The 26,459-nt window shown below is 43.9% G+C and overlaps 1 protein-coding gene across 3 annotated transcripts in view; it reads right to left on the bottom strand.

Annotated features, from left to right (window-relative positions):
- Nucleotides 1–26,459, bottom strand: part of LOC124792094 (kinase D-interacting substrate of 220 kDa) — a 389,808-nt gene that overhangs the window by 180,673 nt on the left and 182,676 nt on the right. The window contains exon 1 of one of the 3 annotated variants that reach the window (XM_047257916.1): nucleotides 10,485–10,546. The exons of the other annotated variants lie outside the window; for them this stretch is intronic. The gene's annotated coding sequence lies outside the window, so the exon portion shown is untranslated. Of the gene's footprint in view, nucleotides 1–10,484; nucleotides 10,547–26,459 lie in introns of those variants that run through there. 3 annotated transcript variants of the gene reach the window in all.

The following is a 26,459-nucleotide window of genomic DNA, read 5'->3' as shown; positions in this document are numbered from 1 at the left end:
TGACACACTTCGCGAGGTTGTACGGGGTGTGCTGCGAAACAAATCGAGGAGAGGAATGTGTGTCCTCAAACGTCATTCAACGACAGCACTGAAATTATAGGCGTCGGCAACTGCTACTTGGCCACCCTTCGCCAGCAAATGTGGATTTGTAAGCCGACGGATCGTAGAAGGGACGCCTCGTAATGTCGTTTGGCATTCAGTGATCGCGACTGATTGCCACGATTGCCAGTGGAGAAGATGGAGCTAGCTGCTGCGTAGACATGCCTTTTCTCCTACGAATGCGATGCTCTGTTGCTTTGGTCGTGACGTTGCGCCTACGGTCCGTCAGCGTACAAAGTCAACGTTTGCTGCCGAAGCAGTGGCCTGGTGGCAGGCCTGTAACTTCGACGGTCTGCAGCGTCGTTGGATGACGATTCTGCACACGGGTTCCTACCCTCGATTTGTTCCTTTACAACCCCTCCAAGTTTGTCGGTACACTTCTGGGACAACATGAAAAAAAAAATGGTTCAAATGGCTCTGAGCACTATGGGACCTAACTGCTGTGGTCATCAGTCCCCTAGAACTAAGAACTACTTAAACCTAGCTAACCTAAGGACATCACAAATATCCATGCCCGAGGCAGGATTCGAACCTGCGACCGTAGCAGCAGCGCGGTTCCAGACTGTAGCGCCTAGAACCGCTCGGCCACTTCGTCCGGCTGGGACAACATGAATTGTTACGTAAACTATAAAAGACGTTTTTCCGTATTACGAATTTGCTCGCCAAGCAAGGTAAATCTATCTTAAGATAAGGTGGGACACTGAGTAGAACACCCGGATATGGTGAGCGGTACGCCCGTTGACACGCATTTGTTTTCACACGCGCTCTCTTCGCGTTTTTTAGCCTGGCAGATGAGGAGCTCAGTGATATCTTAATTTATTAAATGACATGACCCAAGTAACACTTAACCTTCATCAACGGCATCGTAAAAAGCACACAAATCACTAACGAAATGACGTGAGATGCTGTCATTTGAAAACTGCGGGCAAACAGAATAGGTAGTTCCGCGATTAAATTTTGAATCTAGTTTCTGATCTCTGTAGAGTGATAAGCACATTTATTACTGGACCGAGGTAGGAAGAAGTGTGTGTGGGATGCGACTACTACCGTGTCCCGCTGCCCACTACATCATGCGGCAGATACGCCACCTGGCGGCTTCCCTTGAATACGCGCACGTGCCCGGAGTTCCAGATGGCTGCTCTACTGTTCTCGCCGGCCCATTTGTGTGTGTGTGTGTGTGTGTGTGTGTGTGTGTGTGTGTGTGTCGCAGCAGGTACCTCGCTCCATCTGACTGCAATCCCTTCTGCCGGACCTTCTCGGCCAGAAGAAAATCTCACTTTCCCTGCAGATTACCAGTCGGGAGAGGAGCTATGGGCAGTGCGACCTCTAGTCATCCATACTACACCACAGAGGCAAACTGCACATTGGGACCAGGTTCAAGAAATTTTTGGGCACGGTAGATTCCAACCGCAATGGCACTGTTAGAATTTCTCTGGATTCTACATCTACATCCATACTCCGCAAGCCACTTCACGGTGTGTGGCGGAGGGTACTTTGAGTACCTCTGTCGGCTTTCCCTTCTATTCCAGTCTCGTATTGTTCGCGGAAAGGAAGATTGTCGGTATGCCTCTGTGTGCGCTCTAATCTCTCTGATTTTATCCTCATGGTCTCTTCGCGAGATATATGTAGGAGGGAGCAATATACTGCTTGACTCCTCGGTAAAGGTATGTTCTCGAAACTTCAACAAAAGCCCGTACCGAGCTACTGAGCGTCTCTCTTGCAGAGTCTTCCACCGGAGTTTATTTATCATCTCCCTAATGCTTTCGCGATTACTAAATGATCCTGTAACGAAGCGCGCTGCTCTCCGTTGGATCTTCTCTATCTCTTCTATCAACCCTAACTGGTACGGATCCCACACTGCTGAGCAGTATTCAAGCAGTGGGCGAACAAGCGTACTGTAACCTACTTCCTTTGTTTTCGGATTGCATTTCCTTAGGATTCTTCCAATGAATCTCAGTCTGGCATCTGCTTTACCGACGATCAACTTTATATGATCATTCCATTTTAAATCACTTCTAATGCGTACTCCCAGATAATTTATGGCATTAACTGCTTCCAGTTGCTGACCTGCTATTTTGTAGCTAAATGATAAGGGATCTATCTTTCTATGTATTCACAGCACATTACTCTTGTCTACATTGAGATTCAATTGCCAATTCCCTGCACCATGAGTCAATTCGTTGCAGATCCTCCTGCATTTCTGTACAATTTTCCATTGTTACAACCTCTCGCTATAGTACAGCATCATCCGCAAAAAGCCTCAGTGAAGTTCCGATGTTATCCACAAGGACATTTATATATATTGTGAATAGCAACGGTCCTACGACCCTCCCCTGCGGCACACCTGAAATCACTATTACTTCGGAAGACTTCTCTCCATTGAGAATGACAGGCTGCGTTCTGTTATCTATGAACTCAAGTGCAACGATGATTTTCAAGCACAAACCAAAGAAAGAACTAAACAGTGTAGCAGTACATCATTTATTATTCCTGGAGTCAGATACATTGCTTAGGGATAACACTTAAGTGCAACGAAGATCTTCCATACCTTATTTCTCATGTGTCTTGCGTTCGGTCCTCCTGGCCTTGTTGCGCCATTCTGAATGTACTTTCGTCATTTCAGGGTGCTGTCCCATCGTCTTCAATTTGTTCTTTAGGGGCCTATATCCAACAATCCTAATCCATGTACTCGATGGGCGTCAAGAGTCTCTTTTCGGTTCTTGATTCTCTTTGCTACTTTAAACGAGCCTCGTATGTTGTCATTTCTTACTCTCTTTTAGGTTCATTCCTCCAGACCAGCGTAGCATCCTTGCCTCTGTAACCTTGGGCAAACTTGGTTGCGCGTAGGCCAGCATTCCGTAACGTACGTTGAAGCTTGTATTATCAACCGTTTTCATAAATTCCTTTGGTTTCAATAGCCATTTTCGTGTCGCAGTGCAACGAAGATGTGAAATATTTAAAAGGGACGACTGAGATTTGTTGTGAGACTTCTGGGAACCTCCACCTGTTATACTGCCTACAAGGTATAGTGTGATCTTCAACAGACTACGGCGCAAATGTTTTGGGACCATAATCAAGTCGGGATGAAAGAAGACGTCGGTGGAATTTAAACACGCTCCAACAGAACCGTAACAGATCCGTTAGCCAAGCGAAACTTTAACAGAAGTGCTCAGGAAACAGCAGTAATCACTTTACGTTTGGGGTAGATTGTGCAACAGTTCCATTAATTCCGTTGTGTGTGTTTTGTACTGATCAAGGCAATGACATAAAAGAGGTCAATGAAGGGAAAAGACAGAGATGTTTTCTCCCAGCATTCTAATACGACAGAGAACGAAGTACTCTCTGTCAAGAACAGACTAGTAATTTTTGGATTAGATGCCTAGATTTACGTAGATGAGAGGTGTGCTAGAGTGATTATCCCAGTGGCCTTGTCTAAATCAGCAATAATCTCAACAGAACACTACTAGCACAGTTAACCGCAGCAGAACTCAACTGTTCTCCACGTGTGCAGCGGCATTTCTCTGGCACATTAGAAGAAAACGATAACAGTACCTGCCGGCCATTGTATGGGCGGGGTGAAAGATATAATTATTGCGACGAGAAAACCCAAGTCCTGGAATATACTAACTGAATTTCCGTACTAATCTTCACGCGAGTGGAAGACTGAAACAAACTGACAAGACAAATACGTCCAGAAAAGAAATCACTGCGCCCATCGTAGTACCAATATGAAATAAAAACATTACTTCAACCAGAATGACAGAAGAAAAACCGTATCGGAACACAATAATTACAGCATACGTCTTCTACTGACATCGTGATAGGGTATTTGTACAAAATGTTGCGGCAGACTGCATAGCATAGAGAGAAGCACAAAGAAGACTAAACACTAACAAAGAAGTCTTCAACAACAGTGCAGTTAACTTCACGGCTGCTCAGACAGGTTCCCCCAAGACTGTAGTAACATGCACTTCGTATGCTTGGCAAGACCGTTTCGCGTGTGACGGAGACACAATTTACAACCACCCACAACGCGGTCAAATTTCGCAGACGACCGTTGGTGTTCCACACAGCAGGAATCGTCTGCGTATTATTTACAGATTGCCGCTTCGCAGCATGGGTGGACCTCCCGTTAACGAGCGCCGCAGGAAGTCTTACAACCATTCGGACGCCGTTAAGGCGACGAGCAGACAGGCCTGACGGGAAACGGCGCATAAACACCAGGCGACACACAATGACTGGACCGCTGTTTCTCTCAGGGCATTCTTGAAGTAATGCGCATGTTGGCAGGTGATCAGTCTGCATGTTCTCTCACCGTTGTTACCCCATCTGTCGCTGTATCACAACACACGAAACACACTGCGTGCGCCTGCAGTCTTATCTGCTTCACCTCCGAAAAGGAAGCCGTTCCACGCCATTTCCGAATGAGAAAGTAAGAACCTTAAAGGCACACCATCGAAAGAAACACGACTTAAAGTTTATAACAATACAGCGGTTTGAACGCTATGATTCTGCTGTATCTTATACCACATACAAAACTAATGAGACAAACATTAAAATAGCCAAAATAAGATTTGTAAGCAAAGTCAAAAGAAGCATTCTCTCAGATTACACCGCAAACAACGATTGATGAGAAGAGCTAAATGATAAGTCAGTGCTGCAACATATATCATAATGTTGCTAAACAACTTGGAACCGGAAAACTCTGGAAGCCTAATCCTAAATGTCAGATGGCTGTTACTGTATATTCTAATGGTTCAAATGGCTCTGAGCACTATGGGACTCAACTGCTGAGGTCATTAGTCCCGTAGAACTCAGAACTAGTTAAACCTAACTAACCTAAGGACATCACAAACATCCATGCCCGAGGCAGGATTCGAACCTGCGACCGTAGCGGTCTTGCGGTTCCAGACTGCAGCGCCTTTAACCGCACGGCCACTTCGGCCGGCTACTGTATATTCTAACAGTGGATGAATTGTGGGCACGAGTAAGCGTCAGACTACAAAACCAAAGACGCTTGGTACAAATCTCGGATGGTATGGTAGTGATCGTGTTTTGAACTCAGGCAGTGTTGTAAGTGGTGGTGGGAATATCGAGGAGAACCGCTCTAAGGATTCAACATAGAACTGTAGGTCACACAATAACTGCCTAGGTGATCACTTCTCAAACTGGTGCCAGGAAAATTCGTGCCATTCCGACACGGTCATTTAAAGTAAAGCATAATATTCAAAACAGCTTTCGGATTGATAGTAAAATTATTTCTACTTCGAATCGCTATTACGCGTGTTCTAAACCCGGTGTATCGAATTTCTGATTGCTTCGTATAAAAAAAAAAATAGGTCATTCTCCGTAATGATTCGTCGTGTACCGATGTCGCCAACATTTTAACAGCTCTTAACGGCTACGAAAGAACTAAGAAATATACTGAGAACACAATAGGTATAGTAGTGTCAATGTGATTAGTACCGACTACTGAACTAGAATATGTACTGTGAATGTGGAGAAACAATAGAGACTTGTGATGACAGTGTAAAGAAACGCTGAGCTTTGTGTAGCTGAAAGGAAAAACAAATTAACACCTTTAATTCTAGCGACGCTTTACATACAATTATTAACTGAACTATTACGATGATGCGACTTGACAATTCACTGGAGACCTAAAAGAATCGAGAATGTCGGATAGTTGCTTCAGTTTTGCATTAGAAAACGCGCACGGTAAAATCCTGCTTAATTTATTCATCTAAGAAGACATCCTATCTGCTCGTTGTAATACAACGTTCAGAATTTAAAAACAAATACTGACATGATGCTTTTAATTTTATGTTTAATGTCCTTCTTCTGGAAACGCGGTATTCCTATCTTCTTTTGCAGCTCTGTGAATGCGGCTGCGTCGGCTGCTTTATTAAAGTACAGTATCACGTTGCACAAGCACTCGTGTTCTACGTAAAGAGAAATAAACTTAACAGTTGTATCGTCACTCCAACGAGCCTAGAGAGACCGGAACGAAGACAAACAATAATTCACGTTTCTAAACAGACGGCGTTCATACATGTCCAATGGCGTAACAGTGGTAGGTGAGCTGCGGTGGGGAAGCTACTTCAACGAATACTGTTTATCTTAGGCCGACTAAACCGAATTACTTACCAACTTTACTAAACAATGTAGTTCACACGCTTTTAGTTACTAAATCACTCGACACTCACTAAATTACTATTTGGTGTAAACCAGCCTTAATAGATTAGTGTTGCAAAGCAACCTGCTCGAAACGCGAAGATCTTTTGCGAACTGACATGAAAGGAGAGGGAGGGGGAGGAGGAAGATCCACTGACTGCATAGAAAAGTAATTACTCACACACATTTGGGACCGGATTCTCACCTGAATATGACATCCACGTCGTAAAAATAAACCGCTCGGTTTTATCTCCTCTATAATTCTTCAACAGTAAAGAAACGTAAGGACACACTTCCGTGGTGCCTGAACCACAAGGCTGTCTACTGCTCCTGGTTGATTGGAAGTGTAATTTCACGAAACCGTAAGCAGAGTTCCAACGCAGAGCACCTGAAATGCAATGAATCGTCAAGAAAGTATGATCTTAAAAGAAAGTTTTGCCTGTAAAGGGAAACAAAGAGATACAATTACATTTTCCTGGAGACATACTGAGTCTCGACTCTGTCTTAGGTAAGGATAGAAGCTCCAGGAAAATGTAATTGCATCAGATCGACGAATCATCAACGTCTGAGATACAAGCGGGATTTCCCCATTACGTACGAAGCTGGGGTGCTATTCCAATATCGGCGAGCCTCGGCAATATTGACGATTTATGAAGGGGAAAATCAAGATGGGCTGCGGTGCGAATTGAAGTCTGTGTTAAGGAAGGGCACTGGACTAGGGTTTTCTGTGCAACTGTGTTAACCACAATGCCAGGGTGGTGTAGTCAAGTTCCAGCCCTGACACAAATCTTAATTCATCACTTCAGCTTCTATCCTTAACGAAGGATACACATACATTGAAGAAATCGTCTCACTAATACAAAAAGATGAAATTCGTTCCTTACACACGAAAGCTTATGGTAAGCAGTACCGTCACGAAGTAGTGTTGGATAAGTGCTGTGCCAGGGAACAAATACAACTTCAGCAGAACAGTTGGCGATCTCAGACCGACAAGGTTTAATCTCACAATCCGAACTCACTCATCGAATAGCAGACAAACATAGCCCGAGTATCACAAACACTACTTAGTCTAACTCTCGCTCCCTGTACAGTAAATCTCCGGGGAATTCTAGTTGAGGACTCTGAAACGCTGCCCGAGAAATGAGAGATTATTCTACAGAACGACCACCATGACGTGTTCTACACCTGACAATAGGTCCAAGTATATTCAAAGAAAAGCCGGCAACTCTGCAAAACACCTTGAAACACATGATACGTCTACCACTACTGAGCAGACGGGGAGTTCAGAAGATCAACACAACAATTCACTATTTGCAGTGTCGCAGCGCTATTACCCGTAATATATGTAAACTCCCGTATCAGGTCTGCTCAAACACATAAAACACCTAAGTTTTCTCAAAGGCCATCACATGTCCGTGACGTGCGACGTGACTCCCAGCTGCAGCTTCGCAGAAGACCCAGGTTTGAGCAACGAAAATTTCACATCACGGTATCTTGTAGCGGAAGTATCGAGTGCAACGCGTAAGAAGACAGAATCTCTCATCGGCGATATATCACTACAAACAGTCACAACTGTCGAAAACATAGTAGTTATCCATAGTGAATTAGGGTAGAACGAACACACAAGTCAAGTTATAGCAGATGCCAGTGTCAATCACGAGATTGACTAGAATGTCCTAAAGAAATGAAATCCATCCTAGCAAGTGGCCTGTAAGGATTCTGTCAGCCGGCCGAAGTGGCCGCGCGGTTCTGGCGCTGCAGTCTGGAACTGCGAGACCGCTACGGTCGCAGGTTCGAATCCTGCCTCGGGCATGGATGTGTGTGATGTCTTTAGGTTAGTTAGGTTTAACTAGTTCTAAGTTCTAGGGGACTAATGACCTCAGCAGTTGAGTCCCATAGTGCTCAGAGCCATTTGAACCATTTGGATTCTGTCATTTCAATTTTTTGCCAATCTGCAACTTTTACTAAACTGGATCAACGAAAACGATAGGGAAGATTCGAAGAAGAGCTGTTCCATTCGCTGAGCGTTTGTTAAGCCAGCTTCGAAGAAATGGAAAAAACTCTAGTGGAGGATGCTGAAATGAAAACCGTCGCTCGTCTTGGAAAGTATTACTTAAATTTTAAGAAATCGGGTATTGTACGACGTGTCAAAATTATACTACTTTCTCCCTGATTCATCCATCGCAATGACCATAACGGTAAAATTAAAGGGAAATTTGGGTTTATTCGCGACTGACCAACTGCGAATGGAATAATACTCTTAAACTGACACTTCTACACTACATATCTCCAGCCATACACGAGTAGACGGAAGGTAACACACTTAGATGACAAGTCATAGAATAGTGATATGCACATATACAGAAGGCGGCAGAATCGCGTCCAAAATGTATAAAAGGGCGGTGCATTGGCGGAACTGTCATTTGCTGTTATGTGATTTACGGCAAACGGTTTTCGACGTGACTTCGGTCGCACGACGGTAATTAACAGACTTGGAACGCGGAATGGTAGGAAGACCTAGACGCATGGGACATTCCATTTCCGAAATCGTTAGGGAAGTCAATATTCGGTAGCAGAGTGCGGCGAAATTTGGCGTTAATGGACTATGGCAGCAGACGGCCGACGCGAGTGCCTTTACTAAAAGCACGAAATGGTCTGCAGTGCCTCTCCTGAGCGGGACCATATCGGTTGGACCATAGACGACTGAAAAACCGTGGCCTGTTCACATCAGTTCCGATATCGACCGGTTAAGAGCTGAAGGTAGGGTTCGAGAGTGGCGCGGACCGCACGAAGTCATGGACACAAGTTGTCAGCAAGGCACTGTGGCTCCATAACGGTGCGGTCTGTATTTGCATGGAGTGTACTGGGTCTTCGGGTCCACTGACTGGACTCGCATTCGGTTCAATCCCGCGTCCAGCGATCCTGATTTAGGTTTTCCGTGATTTCCCTAAATCAGTCCAGGCAAATGCCGGGATGGTTCCTCTGACAGGGCACGGCCGACTTCCTTTCCCATCCTTCCCTAATCCGATGAGACCGATGACCACGCAGTCTGGTCTCCTTCCCCAAACCAACCAACCAACCAACCAATCCAATGACTGGAAACTGTTATGTTCGGCTACGTAGAGGCCATTTGCAGCCTTCGTGGAATTCATGTTCCCAATCAACGATGAAATTTTTATGGATGACAATGCACCATGTCAGCAGGCAACAAATGCTCGCGATTGGTTTGAAGAACACTGAGAGACAATTCGAGAGAATGATTTGGCCACACAGATCGCCCGACATTTATGGGGCATAATCGTGAGGTCAGTTCGTGCACAAAATCCTGCACTAACAGCAGCTCCGCAATTATGGACGGCTATAGAGGCAGCAAGGCTCAGTATTTTTTGCTGGTAACTTTCGACGACTTTTTGAGTCTGTGCCACGCCAAGTTACTGCACTAGACCAGGTAAAAGTAAGAGCGACACGATATTAGGAGGTATCCCACGACTTGCGTCACCTCAGTGTACATTCCCATAATATGTGCGCTCGTGTGTGAAATTTACACGCGTAAAGATCTGAAACAGAAACTGCGATTTGTAAGCGACTGCGTGTAACATCAGTAATTAAGTTAGGTATACAGTGGTAGTAATATTTTCGCATCAGATGAAGCACGGGATTTTAGCCAGTGCGCAAGGCACGCGCAGACGCTCCACAGAGCACACAGCCTTCCTGTTCAGGCAGACAACGGCGCCCGCGAACAAGTGGGCCGCGCCGCGCTGCGTTGAGTGCGTGAGCGCCTGTGTGCCTGCAACAAGTGCGTGCGGCGGACGCGTATCGATTGTGCACCGGCGGCCCGCTCGACGAGGGCCGCGCTTTGTCCGGCTGGCGATAGGGGGGGGGGGGGGGTGAATATTCATGGACGCACGCTCGCGCCAACGTGAGCACGGCCGCGGCATAAGCGACCTCTGCCGCCCGGCGCCCCTCTTTCACCCGGAAACTTTTAATTACCGCGCGCAGCGGGCCAGGCCGGACGCCAACACAAAAGAAGTAGCCAGCCGCCAGACATCGCCGCCGCGCTGCTGACGCTGACCTCAAAGAGCTGACGCGACAACTAAAAAAAAAAAAATCACTCATTGGCTGACCACTGCTGCCAACGCTCGCTCAGAAACAGGTTCGGAACATCGATAGCTAACTAAGTTGCGTAATGTGTGTGCGCATGCGCAATAACTTGCCGGTGATGGTGGTGTGTGGGACGAGCTCCATGTAGCGCAGCGCGCCGCAGGTCCGCTCCGGCCGCTGTCTGGAAGACTTCTGGTTTAGTAGGCGACTCGTCCGAGAGGGGCAGCACGCTGAGGCGCGGCGCGCATGCACGCTAGCCGCGCGGCGGCGCCGGCGCTTTGTGCGCCTCAATGCGTCGTCAGCCGTCCTGTCGCATCGCGCAGTCTCGCAATCTCTTCTGTCCGTACTAACTCGCTACTCGCACCACAACATTTAATTTCGCTTCTGCATTCGTGGCGAAATATGAATACTACGAGTATTTTAGGTTTCTTTAGCAAAAGCAAATTACAACGTGTATTTACTACGTAGCCGTTTCGCTATTGTTCGCATTATCTGGCCCGATGGTCTAGCGGTAAAGCGCGTAATCGAATATAGTTCAGGCCAAGAAGTTTTGCAATCTACCCTTAATCTAGCCTTCGTCTCTCAATCATCTGAGGACCTGAAGGGTGAGCGTTTGCGAATCCTCAGTTGGACAGCGATGATCATATGTGACTTTCAGAATATGTTTTACCGTCGTCGTCTGTGCTGGAAAGGAATGGAGGGTGTAATCTACTTCCGTTGTAGCTTGTCTACATCTCGCCTCTCCCCACTTCCACCATCCCTCCGGCAAAAATTATAAAGTGATCATAAACGCAGTTTCAAAGTGTCAGATCGACTATGATTTTAATAATAATGCTCATATTTTCCTTGTGTCTTTGTTCCTCAGCGACATGGTTATAAATGGATTTGGCATGTTTGGGGGCGGCCGGGTCTACATCTAGATCTACATCCATACTCCGCAAGCCACCTGACGGTGCGTGGCGGAGGGTACCTTGAGTACCTCTATCGGTACTCCCTTCTATTCCAGTCTGGTATTGTTCGTGGAAAGAAGGATTGTCGGTATGCCTCTGTGTGCGCTCTAATCTCTCTGATTTTATCCTCGTGGTCTCTTCGCGAGATATACGTAGGACGGAGCAACATACTGCTTTACTCCTTGGGGATGGTATGTTCTCGAAACTTCAACATAAGCCCGTACCGAGCTACTGAGCGTCTCTCTTGCAACGTCTTTCACTGGAGTTTATCTATCATCTCCGCAACGCTTACGTGATTACTAAACGATCCTGTAACGAAGTGCGCTGTTCTCCGTTGGATCTTCTCTCTCTCTTCTATCAACCCTATCTGGTACGGATCCTACACTGCTGAGCAGTATTCAAGCAGTGGGCGAACAAGCGTACTGTAACCTACTTCCTTTGTTTTCGGACTGCATTTCCTTAGGATTCTTCCAGTGAATCTCAGACTGGCATCTGCTTTACCGACGTTCAACTTTATATGATCATTCCATTTTAAATCACTCCTAATGCGTACTCCCAGATAATTTATGGAGTTAACTGCTTCCAGTTGCTGACCTGCTATAGTGTAGCTAAATGATAAGGGATCTATCTTTCTATGTATTGGCAGCACATTACACTTGTCTACATTGAGATTGAACTGCCATTCCCTGCACCATGCGTCCATTCGCTACAGATCCTCCTGCATTTCAGTACAATTTTCCATTGTTACAACTTCTCGATATACCACAGCATAATCCGCAAAAAGCCTCAGTGTGTAACTGAGGCTGGACTTCGATACCAGATCGATATTCAACCGGTCGAATGAGGGAAACCAACTGAAACATCCAGGTTAGTCGGCACACCGACCCTCGACGTTAATCCACAGCACAATGAGCCAACTCGCTTCAAAAGCCTGACATAATAGAAAAGCCACTATAATATCCTACAAAACCATGTTCTTTTTAGATTCTTTGGGAATGCGATGTTGGGATTGCAAATTCACACTGGCGGATAAAATTTGGCAGATCAAGAATTATAAACTTTGCGGATTCGAGCAAAACTTCGGGTATGAAGTATTTTGAGGTCGCTGGAAACGATATTAGGAAGTCGGAATTACCGTGTAGAAATATTTTACTCGATACTTTACATTTTTCAACTAAAATCATAAATCGAAAGCACACCTGTTGTTTATAGTCATTAGTTCAAGCTGGCACCGTCGTTAACGCGCTGACGTCGTTCATACGTCAGGAATGAAAACTGTTTCTGAACTTTATGGGCGGATTGCGTATTACAGAAATCATTCCGATTGTGTGGCAGCTGCGACACTTCGGTTGGTGTTTTCCGAGTTGACTCGTCGCCGCACTGTCTTCGGAGGCGCATGCGCAAAACGTACTTCCACCAATGGTTTTCGCGCAGTGCTATCGCTAGCTGGAAGCTCCGCTCCGAGAAGGTCGCCAGTCTGCAGAATGACAGAAATTACTTTCTTTTACTGCTCCTCTCGCTACACTTATTCCGTGTTTCTGAAAGACGCTTCTGTCATCTCGTTCTACAGAGCCGCGAACTAAGGCGTCACGAATGCAGCGTCCTTCCCTCGCACCGCCCTCATTAGCGAATGCACGCCAAAAGGAGAGAAAAAAAACTAGCATGGAGTCTTCCGTAACCAAATTAAAGGGCTTGGACGTAACCGGGAAAGTTGCTGTCCTCGAATTGCAACTAAATGCAACTGTACCATTGATGGGATATCATTCAGAATGAAGCCAGATAGATTTCACTTGTCTCATATATCTTACACACAATGTGGAGCAGTTTTGTGATGGCTGGTTCTCCAATGGGTATTAGCAGCTCTTACGGAATGTCGTCAAGTCCAGGAACTTTATATCGACTTAGGCATTTCCGCGCTCTATCAAATTATTCTCCCAATATCATATCTCCCGTCTCATATTCGTTCTCTTCCATTTCCGTAATATTGCCTTCAAGTTCATTTCCCACGTACAGCGTCTCTGTCTCTTCCTTCCACTTTCGAGCTTTCCCTTCTTTGCTTAGTACTGGTTTTCCATCTGAGCCCTTAATATTCATACTTCTGCTTCTCTTTCTCCAAAGGTCTCTCTTATTTTCCTATTGGCGCTATCTATCTTTCCTCTGGTTATGTATGTTTCTATATCTCACATTAAACCGATTTTGTACTTTGTGTTAGTCTCAAGTTTTTGACATCTGCATTCCCGTCACCTGGCAGTGAACAAAAGCACGGTGAGTCGTTGGGCGAGGCATCTGTCATCGCGCATGCTGTCCGATCTCCCGCGTGCCAACCGACCGTCGGGAAATTAAAGAAACAACTTCAGTGTGTTCTTCGCCACAAAAATGCAAACGAACTTCTCCTCCATGAAACGCAAGGCCTCATGTAAGTCTGCGGAACCGAGGGGAGCTCATAAAAGTTCATGTACTTCCTCATCCACCCTAATGTCCGGATCTCGCACCTTCCGACTTCCATCTGCTTGGTCCAGTGAAGGATGCACTCCGCGGGAAGCAGTACGTTGACAATGGGGAGGTTACTGATGCAACAAGACGTTGGCTCCGACTTCCACCAGTCGCATAGAATCATGTGGGCACGATTTTGTAGCAATGTGTTGCATTACTTAATGAACGTCCCTCGTTCATGACAGCGAAAACAGATTGTGGAAGAGGAAATACGCATTTCCAGAATGATTTTGAATGACCGACCAGAAGTCTGTTTACAAATCCGCTTTTGCTAGCGTTTAAGAGGCCCGGGGACAGTCCTGTCAGACGCCAACTACCTTAAATCAGAGTGTAGCCGACCTCGGAGGGGCGATACAAACGAGCCCTAGTTAGAGGCTGGACCCCCGTCCTTGTGGGAGGCGGTGTTCCCACGGCGCAGCGCGGCGCGCGCCCTGGAGCCTCGTTCGAGTCCCGGCGTGACTTGCCCCGCGTCGTCGTTTTGCTGGCTGTGCTTTCGCCAAGGACGGGCGCGCCAGCTCCGGCAACGGCCACAAAGGGTACACAGCCGCCAGCTCACTCACCACCAACCGTCCCGCCAAAGCCTCGCTCCAATTTCCCCTCGTCGCTTCATTCTTCGCAGAAACTCAGGCCTGGCCAAAGGCAGAACTTAAGAGTTGCGAGAAATGCTAAATATTAACAACGACGAGATAATTTACACGGAATAGTTCGAGAACACCGCGTCTGTTTTCGTAAATATCTCTGGAAGAAAAGACTGCGATCAGTCACCCTTTTTGAATGAATGACTTATCTCACCGTAATCAGATTCGGGCCTGGGCCAGTCATCAGATGACAGCGAGAATTTATCGAACAAATGATGTTTGTCCTGTGAAGTAATAGAATATTCATGACTTTCTTGTTTATAGAAGCTTTTACGTTACATACAATGTCTTAAAAGATTTTGTTTTATATATCACTGCATTGGCGTCTGCTTCACTAATATTTGGCAAACTGAATATGAGCTATACTAAAGAGGTGGCGGACACATGTGTTTACTACTGAGTTAACATCAGCTAGAGATTTCACTGGCTGTACCAAACAACAACATGGCGCCATAATAGACAACTTCTACAGTTAAGATGAATACTATTGTACAGATTCTTGTTTTTCGGCTAGTTAGCGATGCCACCATTTATAAAAGTTAAATGTATTTCCACCAACACGTAGAATAAAGACAGGAATCTGCAATAATATTCATCATAGGTATAGAAGCAATCCGTTACTGTTCCATCTTATCTACGGTACAGCCAATCAAATCAGTAACTGGAGTGGCGTCAGATGTAATCACGCGCATCCGCCATCTCGTTTTTAGCTCACAATCAGCATACGCGGTCATGCTGACCCCTTTGCTGTAATGAATAAAGTAAAACCTTTTCTTAAGAAAGTAAAACGTAAAAGATTTGTCTATAAAGTAAAAGCTTTTATGTAATTAACAAAGTAATGAACATTCTGTTATGTTATCAGATAAAACGTGGAATTTGTACGAGAAAACCTCGAAATAAATCATTCATTCAAAAATTGTGACTGGTTGCAGTTTTTTCTTCAGACATACTGACGTGATAATTGTGATGAGCACCTGAAGATATATCTTCGTTTATCGAATTCCATAGTGCACATAAAGAAAATGAAAAAAAACTCACAATTTGTGACTAATGGTCTACCTAACCATTAGTTCAAGGCCTGTTTCCGGGGTGACAGTGATGTTTACTGAAGTAAGGGCATCACTTGTGAGTGTCCTAAGACGTACGATGTCTTTTTATGAAAATCAGGTGAAACGATGGATGAAGCTGATACTAGTTGCCACCACAGACTTACAAAGCACCTTGGGAGGCGCATCTGCTTAACGTCTTCAGCCATCTGGTCTACCACCAACAGCTCCACATATTTCCACTCAGCGAGACACTGCCGGAAAATGATGGCGATCAGGAACTTCATGTGTCCACCTCTTCCCCCATTCCACCAAATAATGTCACTGAACATTTCTTTCGCCAAGAAAATTCGATAAAGCTCCTCCGCGTCCTTTACGGTGGCTTAGTTTTTTCCCCGTTCTTTTAATCAATACCTGTGTTTTGTTTCTAATGACAAAGTATTCAACGAAATATTAAAATCTAGCTTTCGTTCTCTGAATTGCATTCGTAATTTATGCACTATACTCCACACCACAGAATGATGAATCAAAAAAGCTGATCGTCTCAAATTACGTTTTACAAATGTCACTAATTTTTTTTCTCAAAACGTTTTATGTTTACTTGTGTTGTAGTCGTTAAAAATACAGGGTGATTCAAAAAGAACACCACAACTTTAAAAATGTGTATTTAATGAAAGAAACATAATATAACCTTCTGTTATACATCATTACAAAGAGTATTTAAAAAGGTTTTTTTTCACTCAAAAACAAGTTCAGAGATGTTCAATATGGCCCCCTCCAGACACTCGAGCAATATCAACCCGATACTCCAACTCGTTCCACACTCTCTGTAGCATATCAGGCGTAACAGTTTGGATAGCTGCTGTTATTTCTCGTTTCAAATCATCAATGGTGGCTGGGAGAGGTGGCCGAAACACCATATCCCTAACATACCCCCATAAGAAAAAATCGCAGGGGGTAAGATCAGGGCTTCTTGGAGGCCAGTGATGAAGTACTCTGTCACGGGCTGCCTGGCGGCCGATCCATCGCCTCGGGTAGTTGACGTTCAGGTAGTTACGGACAGGTAAGTGCCAATGTGGTGGCGCTCCATCCTGCTGAAATATGAATTGTTGTGCTTCTTGTTCGAGCTGAGGGAACAGCCAATTCTCTAACATCTCCAGATACTGTAGTCCAGTTACAGTAGCACCTTCGAAGAAAAAGGGACCAAAAACTTTATTGGCTGAAATGGCGAACAAATGTACAACTAAATGAAACTTTATAGCTCCCTTAATTCGCCGACAGATAGTGCTTAGCTCTGCCTTTTGTCGTTGCAGAGTTTTAAATTCCTAAAGTTGTGGTATTCTTTTTGAATCACCCTGTATAAGCAGTGCTAACCATTTCCTCTTACGCTTCAAGGCAACAAAATAGACGACTGTGTTCGCTAGAGTTTCTAATTTCTCCTTTTTTTTCTCCCAGTGGTGTGTCTGAAGAAAAACCAGGATCGAATAGCGTCCAATGATTATAGCGTATCTAATAAGTTGTATTATATGCAGAAAATAAGTAACGGAAATGCACTCTGGCTGTTGTACATAGAAGTCACTATAATTACCTTACCGAAGATATGTTAATTCTATATTTTATATTAGACCTCACAAGATTTCCGAAGCCTTCCAATGATATCGCAATAGTAAGGTCGTCAATCATCGATATTCTCTAATAAAAAACAGAAAAGAATAAGAGGTTTAGATAACTTGTTTCCCTGGTGTCGCAATGGCCTGCACAGTGGCGCCATCTGGCTACACTGGCGCCGCGACGCGGCAACTCCCTCAACTGCGTCTTCCCTGAGACTTTTGAAAGAGTCTTCAGAAGTCCACTTGTGTCCCGACTATTCAGTCCGGGTTTCGATCCGCGAGTATCTCTGGAGGAGCATGACGCTGGAGAATGCACCGGCTTTGCTAGAAACAGGCAGCGCTTTACGACGCAGTAAAGAAGAGGGCGTAAAACAAAGGAAGTGACTTAGATAAGATATCGCTGCAAGACGGCAGGAGGGCAGAGGCAGAATAGAACACAGAACTATGCAAATACGTCGAAGCGTTACTTTGCATACCTGAACAGCACCCATGGTTAAGTATCAGCACCCTGTAATAAAGATCTCCTCTTTCGATATCATGAAATAATACGGCTTCTTTACCGAAGCAAACATACTCATTTTAAATTAGGCAATAGGGGAACTACGGCGTACTTTTAAAAAATGCCACGAGAAAATCTTTCTTTCGGTAGCTAACGGTGTAGTACGAGTGAAACATCGGAAATGAGGCTTAGGTAAAAAAAAAAATAGTGGAAAAAACTTATCTAGACTCATCGTTTCATACTAACAGAAGGTTGAAGCAGGCAGTCTACGACGCAGTAATCGAGCGACAAGATTCACTGGTTCCGCAGAAGTCATTCATTCGAAGCTCACATATTACAGTCTGACTTGCTCTCTTCTGATACTACATGTTAAAAATAAGCACTGTATGTTCGTCGACCTACAATTTGAACACGCCGTACAGATACACCGCAACTCTATACTTGAAAGTGCGAGATATGACCCTTCTGCTACAGGATAACAGAGTAGACCTGTGTTATATCTCACGCAAACCACAATTCGTCTCAATTATCTCAGGAAAGTGCAGTATGTTACAGCAGGAATGTATGCTAGCGCATATATTCATTACGCTGCACACACTGTACAGTTAGCAGGTAAATTAACACATGGCTTGTTGCCCTATGCAAGCGTCTAGAAAATGAACAGAACATGCGTCGCCGACGCACATAAATTGTCAGTCTCCGAAAATTATTGGGAACCGCATACAACTGCAGCTACAGCAGACGTACCAGGACCGAGTTCTGGCAGGATCTTGGTGTCTGTTTCCTGGCAGACTCGCAGGAGTTTCATGTTTTCATTAGCTCACTTTATTTCCTCCTTTTTGTGAATTATTTCAAAGACTCAAATTCAACTTACCAGTTACAGAAAAACATATTCTGCTCATATCATATCAGTAATGTAACATTAATTTGCTACAATGTCGGTTTCCATAACCATTTACAATATAGAATTGTTAACATTCTGTAACCTTCCACTGACTTGGTTTTAAAAAAGTTCATTCGGTAGTTCAGTAGCTTACCTTGTAATTTATTCCGTATGTCTCAAGAATGTTGCGTAGGCGTCAGATTAGAAGTACAGTTTTGTTCCCAATAATGTGCCCTTACTTTATTTCGTTGCCTCGGATGATACAAAGTCTGCGCTTCGATTCTCACGAGGAGAACATGGCAAGGGCCATAAACCGATTTCCCAAAAACATCGCTCACTGGAAGTAGGGTCAAAATAACCGAACACTTGTCTTTACTTAACTGTTGATACTCGACCGTTTCTAAAAAAACTACGGTCAAAGTTTTCGAGACATTTTCCAGGTACTGTATGTGCCTTTTACCGCGCGATGTTCTCAGATGTACTGGTGGCACAGTGGTCAGCGTTGCGGCTTCTTAATTTTGCGATCTGTATTCGAAACCCGATTATGATCTTTATTTTTTTTCTCATTTATATATCCATGTCTGTAGAAGATTACTACACGAATGGTTTCCAGTGTATATTGATATAACGTTGTCCTTAATCGTCTACTATTTGCGTGACACCTTTTTTAAAAAAAGAATGGAAACGTTATTTGAAATTCTTTTCAGACACACAAATATTATACAATAAACGTGTGAGACTGTGAAACCCAATTGTCATTTTACAATTAATTTAACGCTCTTGTATCATCTAATTTAATAAGAAACATTCGTGTAGTGACATTTATGGACTTACTTGTAAAGGAAAACAAAAACAAAATTAAATAAATAAAAACAATAATCGGGTTCGAACACCGGGAGCAAAATTAAGACACCGCGACGCTAACCACTGAGCCTCAATTTCGTCTGAGAATCCCGCGCTGTAAAAGGCACATTAAGTACCTCGAAAACTTTGACAGTCATTTCTTCAGAAATGGTCGAGTACCTACGGGTAAACCGGGATACGTGTTCGCTCTGCTTTGTGACTCCTCTTCCACTGAGTTAAGTTCCTGGCAAATCGGTTGACTGCACTTACCATGCCCTCGTCGTCAGTCGGTCCTAGGATTTCTCTGTGGCGCTTATTGTCACTTTTATTTCTCGAAAACTTTGTCAGTAACGACGACCTGCTGGGGTGAATCGCTACTACGTGTTTCTTACAACTGTAGTTGCAATTTCTTTATAAAATTTAAACAATCTTCAATATGGTGTGCGATGTTACATAATTAACATTAGTTTTCACGAAGAGTCTAAGGAAGTTGAAAAATGACACTGTTGATGTTCAGACTCTGAAATGTTGTTGAAGGTGAAAAAAAAATGTTCAAATGGCTCTGAGCACTATGGGACTTAACGTCTGAGGTCATCAGTTCTCTAGAACTTAGAACTACTTAAACCTAACTAACCTAAGGACATCACATACATCCATGCCCGAGGCAGCATTCGAACCTGCGACCGTAGCGGGCGCGCGGTTCCAGACTGCAGCGCCTTTGACCGCTCGGCCACTCCGGCCGCCGAAGGTGGAAAGCTGTCAACCCTGTTACTTTTTTTTGGGGGGGGGGGGGGGCGTTTGAATCTCCTATTTTCTGTCGACTGAACATCTGGAAGTAGAAGCACAGAGATAAAAGTTATGGACGACATGTATACTTACTCATACCATTAACGAAAATAAAGCAGCTGCGTCTTTCGTTCAGTCCTAGTAGCTATTCGTTCTGAATTTCTTAAGTGGAGAACGTACATTTTTTACAGTGTAACTCTCGTCGGCAGGCTGGCAGAGAGAGACTGGCCGCACTGCTACGTGGCAGATGGCTGATCTACGGACAGCGAAATATTACCGTGCTCTGCATTTCGGGGAAAAAATCATTTCACTCTGGAAGTTGGAACACGGCTGTGAGCAACGGTAGTTTGGCACGTGGAATCGTGTAAGTATTTATGGGTAGTACCGTGTGTTAAATCAGTATTAGGAAAGGCGAATGGGGAGACAGATTCGTTGGTAGAGTTCTGGGAAAATGCAATGCATCTGTTACGTAAATCTCATATAAGACTTCAATCGATCAGTTCCGGAGTACTGTCTCAGTTTTTGCGTGTATGAAGTTGCCATGAGAATAGGCATCGAATGAGATCGGAGATGTAATGCTGCGATCGTTAACAGGTCAGTATAGTCCATACGGAAGAGTGAACATACGCCAGGTGAACTTAAAACGGAATTCTTGGTAGAAAGAAATCGGACCCTCGCGGAACCCTACAGGTATATCTGAAGACTGTGCGACCATTATGGTGCCAAAGACGCGAGGATAGAGGCCTATAGACAGTCATTACACCGACAACCGCTTAGTACGCAAATGGAGTAGGAAACAAAATCGATAATATCGTTACTAGGCACTCTCTGCCACGCACTGCTGGCAAGGTTTTACCTTGTAAGGCTACTGTGGAGGAGAGGGTTCAAACCTCAGTCCGGTATTATGATTTACGATTCTGAAAATGTAACTGTTCTAAGAAATTTCTAGCTGTCCCGTAACTTAATACTGAGTGAGCGTGCAAAGCGTTTACGAAGTATCATGGTGTAAATACTATGGAAGAAGACCCAGAGTAAAACTGACCAAGTTGTAACCACTGTACAAATGTAGGTGAGAATACGATTACGTGGGAAAACAAAGTCTGCTCCTCGAGAGGCAATAACTGTTCGACATTTCTCGTTTTAGAATGTGACTAAACCTGTGAAATACAACACCATGTGAAATCAATAGCAGGGATGTCCAATGGAAGACGTACATTTATTGAGACTATTCTGATAGAGAATATTGCATCTGTTAAGAAAAACACCCTCAAAATCTTACAGTGCCAGAATCTACAGTAGTACTCCAATGTTTTGAGGTGCTTTTCGGGTGGCGTTGATTTGAACAGATCAAAACAACTCTGAGCATCAACGCTAGGTTCGTAACAGCTTGGTACAACCCATTCGAAGAGTATACAACAGCCGGCCGCGGGTGGCCTTGCGGTACTAGGCGCTTCAGTCTGGAACCGCGCGACCGCTTCGGTCGCAGGTTCGAATCCTACCTTGGGCATGGATGTGTGTGATGTCCTTAGGTTAGTTAGGTTTAAGTAGTTCTAAGTTCTAGGGGACTGATGACCTCAGATGTTAAGTTCCATAGTGCTTAGAGCCATTTGAACCAGTATACAACAAATGTACATGGAACTGATATGGCAACAGTTCGCAGAAAGGCGACCTTGTTCTCACGAAAGCATCTACAGATGTCTCGTACTCGGGTAAACGGAGGCCACAACTATAATGGCTCCATCGTAATTTTCGCGTAAGAGTAATGAGAATAAGACAAAATACAGGGTGATTCAAAAAGAATACCGCAACTTTAAAAATGTGTATTTAATGAAAGAAACATAATATATCCTTCTGTTATACATCATTACAAAGAGTATTTAAAAAGGTTTTTTTTCACTCAAAAACAAGTTCAGAGATGTTCAATATGGCCCCCTCCAGACACACGAGCAATATCAACCCGATACTCCAACTCGTTCCACACTCTCTGTAGCATATCAGGCGTAACAGTTTGGATAGCTGCTGTTATTTCTCGTTTCAAATCATCAATGGTGGCTGGGAGAGGTGGCCGAAACACCATATCCCTAACATACCACCATAAGAAAAAATCGCAGGGGGTAAGATCAGGGCTTCTTGGAGGCCAGTGATGAAGTGCTCTGTCACGGGCTGCCTGGCGGCCGATCCATCGCCTCGGGTAGTTGACGTTCAGGTAGTTACGGACAGATAAGTGCCAATGTGGTGGCGCTCCATCCTGCTGAAATATGAATTGTTGTGCTTCTTGTTCGAGACTGAGGGAACAGCCAATTCTCTAACATCTCCAGATACTGTAGTCCAGTTACAGTAGCACCTTCGAAGAAAAAGGGACCAAAAACTTTATTGGCTAAAAAGGCGAACAAATGTACAACTAAATGAAACTTTATAGCTCCCTTAATTCGCCGACAGATAGTGCTTAGCTCTGCCTTTTGTCGTTGCAGAGTTTTAAATTCCTAAAGTTGTGGTATTCTTTTTGAATCACCCTGCATATTAGGACGCGTCGGAGGCTTCAATAAATTTTCCGCCGCTCCATCCACGAATAAAACAGAAGGCATATAAGAAAGGCATAAGGTACCCTCTGGCCATCTGTTCGGTGGTTCCTACTTATACATCCTTGCTGTGCAAACCAGTATGAAGTGAATGGCAGGAGGTACTTCCCATTGCACTACTTAATGAGAAGAGCGTTCCATTCACTATTAAGCGCGGGAAGAATTATTGTTGTTTAAGTGTCTGTGTGTGTGCTGTAATCAATCTGATCTTGTCCTCACGATCCCTATGTGAGCGATAAGTAGGTAATCGTTGTACCTTCCTAGAATCATAATTTAAAGCCTGTTCTTGAAACTTTGTAGGTAGTTCCCTCGGGATAGTTTATGTCTGTATTAAAGAATCTGCCAGTTCGGTTTCTTCAGCATGTCTGTGACACGACATAAACAAACCTGTGGCCATTCGTGCTGCCGTTTTCTGTATACGTTGAATATCCCCTGCTAGTCCTATTTTGCAATGGCCTCCATGGTACTAGAGGGAGCTGTAAAGGGTAAAAACAGTAGAGAAGGCAGAATTTGGAATACATCCAGCAAATAACTGAGGACGTAGTTTGCAAGTGATCCTCCGACGTGAAGTGCTTGGGACGAATGACGAATTCGTGGCAGACCACATAGAATCAGTCTGAAGTCTGATGACTAAAAAAAATCATATTATGTGCGGGTTCCACACAATTTAGCAACATTCTAGGACGAGTCGCACACAAGAGAATGTACTAAATCTCCTTTTTAGATTGATTGCATTTCCCTAGTATTCTACCAATGAACGGAAGTCTGCCGCCTGCCTTACCTACGACTGAGGCAATTCTGTTTCATATATAAACAAACTGTTAAACTCGTGACTTTGCAAGAGTTGACTAATTTTAATTGTAACGCACTGATTTTGTAGTGATACGATACTATGCTTCTTTTCGTTTCGCCAAGTACAAAATTTTTCAGGCTGGAGATTTAAAGGAAATTGCTAACCTTTGCACCACGTTGAAATCTTATCAAAAGATGACTATTTATAAAGCTTTTCTGAGACATTGCGTCGTTATAGAAAACTACATGATCTCCGGATAATCAGAAGTCACTATTAATATTGTATGCACGATCATTAATATACAAATGAACAAACAGACCGGGTCCCAACACACTTCCCTGGGGCACGTCAGTACTTACTTCCACTTCTGACGACGGCTCTCCATCCAAGATAACAGCTGCGTCCTGCCTACCAAGAAAGCCTCAATCCAAACTTCATCTGATAGCCCATACTATCCTACTTTTGATAGTATGCGTAGATGAGGTACTGAGTCGTATGTTTTTCTGAAATCAAGAAGTACTGCATCTACCTGACTGCCTTGATGTATGACTTTCAGGATGCAGTGTGAGAAAAGTGCGAATTGGGTTTGACATGATCGATGTTTTTGGAATCCATGCCGGTTCGGATGGAAGAAGTTACCCCTGTACGAGGAGCCTCAGTACATTTGAGCTCTCAGAAAGTGTTTTACGATACAAAAGAAAACGTCAACGATAATGGACGATAATTTTGTGGGTCATTTCCGCTGCTCTTCTTGTAGACAGGTATGACCCTGTGCTTTACTCTAACCACCGGGCACGTTTTTCTATTCGAAGGAAGTAACGTATATTATGGTGAATAGACGAACTACCGCAGCCGCAAATTAAGTACTGAATCTGACAGAGATTGCACTGCGTCCTGGACCTTTGCTCAATTTTAATGATTTCATCAGTTTCTGGGAAATATATAACGCAGATGTGAAAGGTTGTGTATGATACAGGTTTCGCCTCCGTTTTGTGATGTGCTCTTAGGAAAGGCTATTTAAAGTTGGTTTTAAACTTTGGCAGCAGCACAGAAGCAACAGAGAAAAAGAAAAAAATGGGTGGGTGGGGGGTGGGGGGGGGGGGGCAGTTTCACTGGGCTCGCATGCAGGAAGCCGCGAGATAAGAAGGGCAGCTCCGAGAAATCCTTGCAGCGCAGCCAAGGCGCGCCAGATTTACATAGCTCCGTGATGACAAAAACAAGCATGCCTCCATTCTATTAATGCCGCAGATAAGATAGTGGGTCCTGTTTGTTTTCCCTCCAGTCTGTATTCATGGCTGCTGGGAAGAACGACATCCTTAAGATAACTTCAACACAAAAATCCGGTTATGAGCGATATCTGGCGTCTGCTTTCGCACGTTTAGTCTGCTACGATATGGCAGTGCAACGAACGCAATTTTCTCTTCAAGAGGAAGTAAACCACACACAGACCTAACGACAACATCTGGCACGGTATCATCTTATCAGTGTGTAATGTACTTCCGCGTCTCAGTTTCCTCTCCAAACCACGGAACACGCTAATATCGCCATTACAAAATAAGCAAGTAAGGCACACATTCTTTCTTCACTTTTATCGAGTGTCGTTCCAAATGCACTTCATGCAGACCTAAACCCTTCCTTCGAGTTGCAGAAAGCGGAACAAGACACAAGCTAAGGATCACACAGGATCTTGCTTAGACCAAGCCGAATGTACGCTGAAAATTATTATGATGGTATTGGTGGTACTGACTGTGCCGTAACAGCACTTAACTAGGCCGTAATCAGCGCCCTTACTAAAGTATTTTGTGGTGAATGCTATTAAAACATACAAAATCACGCTGCGAATAAGAAACTCCGTAATTAATTTCTAGTTCCCTGTTTTTAAATCACATTCACAGAGAACAAAAAATAATTAAAACACGTATCATTAGCACGTTATATTACCATTATCACGTTATATTACAACACTACATACCATTTGGTTAGAATAATAAAACAGCAAACTTTGGCTTGCTAGTCAGCCTGCGAAACCGGATGAGTCAGCCACCGCGAAATACATCAAGGTTGCAATCTCCTATTAAACAACACTGACTTTTCTTGAGGTAACATAGAGATCAGCTCAACCGGTAAACCATTTTTTTTCCTCGGGACACACAATAAAGCAAGCCAAAGAAAGCAGTTAGAGGTAAAAGGAAGACTAGACGCAAACGTTCGATTGACTCTCTCATCAAAATCGACTACACGACGCGAGTTTGTTATTTCGCCGAGTGCGGAATTCTAAATTTCCGAGTACGCTGCACAGAGACAAGGGACTCTGGCGGCGTCTGCCGACATCTTAAGTTTTAACCTATTCTGGTCGAGTTCATTCCTATTACAGAAGTTGATTTTGTGCTTCTGTGTCTTCTTAATTTATGTTGTTTGCTTTGCTTTCATGGCACATCCTAATAATGTTCCCGTAAAGTAAAAAGTATTTACGTTGTACAGGGAAAAAAGCCTGAACTGCGTAAAAAATAAAGAATGTAAACAGATGAGCGTGTTTTAATGAAAATTATTTCAACAGTAAAAAAGCCAGATTTATTGGACGAGAAAAATAATTTTCATTGTTATTTGGCACTCAGCAAGAAAACAATAAAATGAATAAAGCAAAAAAGCACTATTTACTGCGTTCTACATATTGTCTGATGTGTTTTCAAGTATATGTTGGCTCGAGTAAATACATGTATGAGTTCTGAAATATCTGCATGACAATTTTCCTATTTTTTTCAGTTCTCTGAAGTGTAGAGAATTTACCACACAATCTTTGACAAGAACTTACACTATAAATTCTGGTTTGGTCTTTAATAAACTCTATTGTCATTGCTTGTTCCTACATTTTGTTACTGTATTTCTATTTTGTCTAATTTACTACAAATCATCTACGATTTCATCTGTATTTAGTTTTCTCATTCTTCCCTAAATCACTCCACTTCTT

The sequence above is a fragment of the Schistocerca piceifrons genome, chromosome 1 (genome assembly GCF_021461385.2).
Source record: "Schistocerca piceifrons isolate TAMUIC-IGC-003096 chromosome 1, iqSchPice1.1, whole genome shotgun sequence".
Taxonomy (NCBI): domain Eukaryota; kingdom Metazoa; phylum Arthropoda; class Insecta; order Orthoptera; family Acrididae; genus Schistocerca; species Schistocerca piceifrons.
Note: the sequence above shows the minus strand (reverse complement) of the source record. Positions and strands in the feature narration are given on the sequence as shown.